Below are 7,929 nucleotides of genomic sequence, written 5' to 3' on the forward strand. Positions count from 1 at the left end.
ACATCAGTAGAGCGTGCATTTGGCATGCTCTGATTTCAAATTCTAATCCAAATATTAAATGAACAACTAATGTTCTCTTCAAATTGGTACTTAGCAACAAGCCTGTCATTCAACAATGTAGATACATGGAGCGGCTTCCTTTGAATATGATCTTTATCCCATAAAATGTCAACAAAATGGCATCCTACACACGGTTGGCAAGGAAAATAAACCTGTGACCAACATCAGGGGATTGGCCAGGAATTCAGGCATCCACTTCGGAGAGCCACAGTATCCCGCCTAAGACATCTGTTTTCCCTTGACATCTCTTTTCATATCTTTGCGGTGACACCAACATGATGTCATGCTAATCAGTCAAGCGTAAGTATCTAAGGGATTTGGAAAGGGGAAAAACGCCGTAAACTCTTTTTTTGGATAATGTCGTAGACTGAAACATTTTCCAACCTATGGTCATGGCTCTGGCAAACTATATTGAAGCAAATCATGCAAAACCAATGTCTTCAGTGAGTTCATTAGTAGTTTGACTGCTTACGACACAGGCGGTACAGTGTATTGGAGTGTTAAGTTACAACAGCAGTATAAATTGAAACAGAGTCAGGATCATGAAATTGCAATCGACTGCTTTAGCGAGCAGCTGCAGCCCAGCCCCTAACACCAATGTGGGGGATCTTGTAGCTTTAACTCCCACGTTGCACCTGTTCCCAAGAGAACAGAAGGACTTTGTGGGCTCGCAACATACACAAACTCGGTTATACCGCTGCCTTGTTGCAATTATAGCCTCTCGTCTGCTGGTCTGAGCGAGACAACTGCTCAATGTCAGGGGAATGTGGCTGACTGACACAGTATCACCCGTCTGGAGGCTGAGGCATTTTTGTTAAGCGTGTGCATTAACCTTACAACCTGATGAAAGGTGCTCTGTGGGATTTTGTTTTCCCTTTTGCCTAAGCCCCTGGCCCAGATTAATAGCCATTTTAAAAAGGCTAATGTACATAGCCAGTGGGCGCAGTATCCATTTACTCCTTCCGACCAGATCTAATCAGTCGACATTCTACCATAGATGGCAACAGTCAGGTTCCACACATATTGCCTCTTAATCCTCGCTCAGTTTCCACTTCCCTCCCCTCCTCTTGATTTGTGTAGTGCTTGATGCTGCCCATGTCGCACATATCTCCCACAGCAGCTGTAGAATTATTATTTTAATATAATAATAATAATTATTATTATTATAATATTCATCACACCTAATAATTTAAAGATACAATTGGCACATTTGCTTTTGGGCCCACAAAAATGATGTTGCAAACCGGATCTGAATTCCCGAGCCTTGACTTTAACACCTATGCATTATAACATGAGATTAAGATAGTACATTCAAATACCCAAATATCAATCAAATATTGTAAAACTGTAAATGTTTTTATTGGAATTCATTGTAAGTATTAAGGGACTAAAAATAAAATGTGTTCATCATATAGATTTTGAATTAATCGGCCATTCAATTGGTTATCAGTATTATTTTCAGCTGAATAATGATCTGATAAAAATCATAGTAAACACAATCTGTACTAAAAAAAACAGAACATCTTTTTTTTTTTTTTTTTTCCTTCATGCTGAATTGTCATACACAAATGGGTAGTTGGACCGCAACAAAATAGTTTGTGTCTTGAAAGCCCAAAGGGGTCAAACACTGCTTTTCCATATGTGTACTTGAATCAACAAAATACAAGAATCATTCAATAAATTTTTTTCTTTTGCCGCACCAAGGCTTTGGAGAGCTGATTGACCCTCAGTAATTTACTCACACAAATTTACACCACAAGTATGTAATGCTTCAACATCATTTAAACATTCATGAATTCCAGAGTGACCTCGTCGGAAGCCCCTTCACCTTTTGGGATTTTAGGAGCTTTGCTGAGTGTGAAATGGGGCTTTGATTGAGTGCTGATGTCTGGTGTTTGTTTGGATAGGCTGCGTCCAAATACTCGGGGTGTTCCTTACATGCTGTCCGAACACAGCAAAAATATTTTCATTCATGTTAATGCTGTGTCAATACACAGACGCCTCCAACATAGACTTGCATATACACACTCCCCATGGATGAACCTACAATACTTTTGAGGCAATGCGACACAATTAGCGTGCACAAAAGGGAGGAAAGAAGCGCTTTAACCTAGACTGAAAATAGAACATATGAGTGTTTTATGCCTACACGACTTCCAAAAGCCACAAAAAAATGAATCAGGTCTCTGGTGTCTGCACTTGAGAGCTACTAGATACTTCAAGCGTTTACACAGGTGGCCATCATATGGGCTGTGAGCTTTGTCCATGACTAGAAACACAACCAGGGTTTTAAAGCAGCGTGTAGTAATAGTAGCTTTGAAATAACAGCTTGGAAGTCTATAGCACCTTTGTCGCTACGGCGACCCTGATGAAGCTACTTTTATGATCTACAATGTATGCGCAGATTGGAATTTTTATATATTCGCTCTCGCTTTGGTGCTTGCGTTACGGTTGAGAATTTTGCAGTGCTGCTAATGCGCAACCTCATGTTCTTTATCTTCCAAACATGTCTTTGTACATATATATATATAGAGAGAGATAGATATAGATATAGATATAGATATAGATATATACCTACATACATACATACACACATACACACATACATACATACACACATAGACACATACACACACACTCGAAAGAGTAAAACAGACTTCCATGGTGCAGCACCTTTTTTTTTCAGCATTTGAAGGAACTGTCAATGTCAAAAACACATGTGGTTAACCTACTTACTGCATATGTGCAGCTTAAATTCTCTTAAAGATCTCATGCCGTTTTTCCCTGTCAGGAGAAGTTAAAATTGTGGAGTGAGACTATATAAATTGGCACATTTGACAGGTTGAACCAATTTACAGTGACCATGTACTGTATGAATTCTGACTTGTTTTTGAACATACAGATTGTGTGGAGGGAAGTACTACGTATAGCAGTGCTGTACAACCAGATAGACTTGCAGGAAGCAAGTGCAAGAGCATGTAATTGTCACTATAAGATGCTGGCAAAGGTAGATGAACAAAGCTATATTTGTAAATAATGAAAAGAAAATCCCACAGCCCCCTTGACGAGAATCACATATGCAGTACTTCATTACACTTCATTTATATCTCCAGTGGATACAGTGGAATGGTAAATACATTCTAAATTTACCAGCTAAATCGTTGCTACCACTTTCAAGGCAAAATGAAAACTACTGCATTGTGTTTTCTGACATGCTTTCTATATGAATCAGTAATGGGATATCCAGCCGAAGCCGCTCGGGTGATACGTACGTGGAAGTCACCATCTGGCCTCCCGTGAATCCTCATCCATCATCATGGCAACGGTCTCATATTCTATAGGTGTGATTGTGTGCATGCATCACTGCTGTATGCTTAGAAGCTGTCTTTATCCTCCTTTGGCACCGCCGTAGATATTTCCTGTTGTTTTTGACATGGAGGGTAGAAATAGAGAGTACATGTAGATGTATCGGAGAGCAAACAACGAGTTCATTCAGTCAGCATAAGCATCAAGCTTACAAGTTGTTCAACCAACACTTTCTAGGGGAAAATGCTGAAAAAGTCAAATAAATCTTGGAGTTTATAAGTAGGGTATAAGATAGGGTCTGGGCGCTGTAGAACTCAATATGAACAAGATAGCTTATTGGGGTATCAATCACACTAAGCTTATCTGACAGTGAGGAATGTTGAAGTATATTTAAATATTTGCCTGAGCTTTGCATGATTTTGTTCAAATTTTGGACACACTTAAATAGAATTTTAAAAATTAAACTTTGGATGATAGTATAAAAATGGGTTTGAATTAAGATGCAAAAGTATTAGTCTTTTTGCAGATGGTAAAAATGTATGCCTGTAAGTTTAATTATTATTATATATTTTTTTTAAGTTAAAAGTTTTTACAAAAAAGTCGGGTCGCTTGTAAGTCAAAGAACCAATGTGTATGTAAGTCTGTTAAAGTAACAATTTTGCCACGCTAGTTAAAATTGCAATAGAATTATTTTATATTATCATTAACCCCTTATGCTCTTTAAACATTTTTTTTCCACCGATTTTGTTTTCATTTTCCCCCTTTAATTTTCCTCTTGAGTTCATCATACGACGACAAGTGCAGACTAAACATCTGCCCGCAGCATGTACTTAGTACGGCCTGTTTTCCTCTCGCTCTCTGCTCGAGTGATTGATGCCCACACCAAAATGACCGACATTTCATACAACATCAAAGCACACGGACATTAGCGGATTGTCAGAATACAAAAACCTTGAAAGGAATGTGAAATATTTTCCAACCAAACAGTGAATGATTTTGGAGACTTGCTGACATTTGCCTTCTCGGCGTGCATGGCGCTTGAACAAAATCCTGCCGTAACAGTCAAGTTAGATCAGTCAAGAGACATTTTATGCCACACGCTACTTCAAAATATTTTTTTTCAATACATCGAATAATTTAAGTCCCAACTGTAGCAATCATTAAACCTTTTACTTTTACTACAATGTATTAATGAAGATTTTAACCAGCAAACACATGCAAAGAGAAGTTAATCAAGTACATGTACACTTTGTGTAAGTTTGCCTTAAGTAAAAGCCTGACTAGATTTTTCTGACATCTCACTTGAAGCTGCATATGATGTTGATTTGAACCATTTTTGAGGTATTTTGGTTGAATTCAAAATTGGATCTCATAAATGTGATGTTTTTTTCGCAATTCTGTCAGTAAGGCTCAGATTAAACAACAACCAAAGCATGTTATTAATAAAGTCCTTCTATAAGGAAACTTTTGTCGTTTGTTAATTTGAAAAACATCCACTTTAAAAAAACAAAAAACAAACATCTGTGTTCTGTAGGAAGCCACTGAATGAAAACAAACGAGTTGTGTTGAGAGTCTTAAAAAAAGGTTGCCCACAACCATGAATCGAGTGTTGAGTCACACTTTGGGTGTATCCCTCCTGAGTGCATCACGGCAAACTGGGTCCTGTTTCTGGAATGTTTTTTTCTTTTTTTGAATACTTAACATCTAATCCCTGCCTGAAGTCACGCTTTTCTTATCTCCACCCGTGTACACCAACAAGACCTCGACCTCCACCCAACACATCACTCACGCCAGTTAGCAGCATTCGTCACTGTCGACCTTCAGTGAGAATACGAGGTGAATAAGGAGAATGTCATTGGGAGCACTCAGGCCAAATGCCTCTTCCAGATGTCTTCCTTCTGGCACTGTTAACATGTCAATAAATTAGTGGGACCGCCTGAAATGGTGTTATCAGTGACCTGTGTGCAAATCCTCCATCTCGGGATGACACAGAGTTTACAGTTTGGTGTGACGATCGTCACAATTCAGTAGTACTTTAGTTATCACGATACAAGTTATATTTTAAAATGATCTTCAAATTTGTATAGTATATTTGAAAGCAATCTCTAAATTCACTTTACAGGTCAAGTGTGTAGACTTGAATATAGTATCATAAACATGGTGATTTTTTTATTTTTATTTATTGTTCACATACAACCTGACATCATGACTGAAGCACTTTCAAAAAGCCACAGATTTTATTCGCCACATAACCTTATAGGGAACACGGATGAGCTGGATTCTAACCCAGCTGACTTCTAGACAAATAAGCATTCACACCTATGGACAATTTAGTCTTCAATGAAGCTAACGTGCGTGTTTCAGAAATATGCGTGAGGAAGCCATAGTACCCGGGGAAAAGACTCAGTACTGTGAGGATGTATTTGATCAATCATTCCCAAGTCAGGATTTTTTATTTTTCATGTAATTATGCTGGTGATTTAAAATAACTGATAATTAAATGCTCTTCCACCAAATAGCAGAAGGTAAAATTAACCAGTGTCTTCTTTTGGTGGAATTTTTGTTATATTGTGTGCTGAGAAATTCCTTGAATGTCAGCTATGTATCTTTGGCTCAATAAAAGTTAGAAAACACTGCCCTGGATTGCAAATATGTTCCAGCAGCATGAGCCAAGCTGAAGATTTCAGTCACGTTACAGCTGGAAAAAGCCCAAGTGTGAAAATTCACAGTCGGCGATACCAAGACACATTCTTGGGGGTTGATCCATATCCGACTCACACCTATTGTGCAATCGTATCACATCATTTCCTCTATTTTTACCATATGGCCTCTGGTAAAATCATTTGACTCAAAGCCTAATCGGCCATCAATCTGTCTTTTCACATTGCATTTTCCGTGCGAGTAGAACGTAGATTCGTCACCGGTATTTTTCTGATGAAGAAATTTCCCAATAATTTCCATGCGGTAATCAACATTTATTGTATACATCACATGTATTTGTGAATTCGCTCTTACACACCCTGGTTCTTTTTGGTTGGTAAGGTGCACAAAAAACAAATAGAGCAGCAGATCCTTACAAGCAGCTGTCATTTTTCTCTTTTGGGTGCAACCACGATGACTCATATGTCGACTTTATTTTCCATCTCTGTGTACTGTTACGAAGAAAGTGTCTGGCAGAATCTTTCCATGGTGTTTTGACTTATAGTGTCAAAACTGTTGTCACTTTACGGGACAAGCAGTAATTAGGTTGTATTTGACAACCACTCCAAAAAAGTCATTATATTGACAACTTGCTAAATGCATCAAAACCGCAATTTAACTGCCGCTCACTGTATGTGTAATTATACACATAATTGCCTTTCATGTCTTGTCATGGAAGATATTTTCATATTGCTAAATGAAATAAAGTCAAGTCTAGTATTTCCAATGCATTGAAGATGTTTGAATAAGAGTTTAAACTAGGGATTTATATCCATTAATGCCATTCTGTACATGTGATATTGTTTCCCTAGTATAGTTTCTGTGTCATCAAAGCGCATGACCGCATCTATAAACACAAAATATTTTGAGACATTAAAAATGATGTCTGTCTATTGTTCCATCACAATTACAGAGTTTTAGGGTTTAACCAACTTGGTGACAAGTGCGAGATAATGTTCAAATGTAGCGGCTCTGTCTGCCAGATTCACAACAGCTTTGTGCATGTTGAAGCAAGCGGCACAAAAATCACATGCAGTTTTCTATATTCATTTTTTTCCATTAGAGCATCATTCATGACACTGATGCTTTTATTACTATTACAATGATACCCAGCACTCCCACTCAAACACGGTCGAGCTCCTGCAAGATTTTCACGCCCCAAAAAAATAAGGTGTCCTGCAACTTCTCCCTATTCTAGGCATGTGAGTCACTTCTTCCGCTCAAGTCTCTTGGCACCGTGGGCGGCCCGAATACTCTTTCATAGGTTACAGTACACCCAGTCACAAGTTTTCCATAATTCATGTAGAGGTGTGGTATTTTCACCGCCAGAGGACAGTCTCGTTCTCTATGAAAGAGCACTCCGACTTGGGTTACTAATGATACAGGGAATTAAAGCAAATGGGTTTCTTCAAGGAGTCAAATGTTGATGTTTACAATACTTGTTGAAGTTTGTTGTAAAAACTGGATATTATATAGAGACCTGTTTAGAAAAAAAACTTAAGTGAAAAAGCCTGCACAAATATCCAGTTATTTGTACTATCCAATGCCAACCACCGGAGGGAAGTAGTGCAACACGATTAAAGTGTAATTGACCAGACAGGGTGGTCTATTTTGATCTATCTATCTATCTATCTATCTATCTATCTATCTATCTATCTATCTATCTATCTATCTATCTATCTATCTATCTATCTATCTATCTATCTATCTATCTATCTATCTATCTATCTATCTATCTATCTATCTATCTATCTATCTATCTATCTATCTATCTATCTATCTATCTATCTATCTATCTATCTATCTATCTATCTATCTATCTATCTATCTATCTATCTATCTATCTATCTATCTATCTATCTA

This window comes from Syngnathus leptorhynchus, chromosome 6, assembly GCF_054491065.1.
Source record: "Syngnathus leptorhynchus isolate UIUO chromosome 6, UIUO_Slep, whole genome shotgun sequence".
Classification (NCBI taxonomy): Eukaryota; Metazoa; Chordata; class Actinopteri; order Syngnathiformes; family Syngnathidae; genus Syngnathus; species Syngnathus leptorhynchus.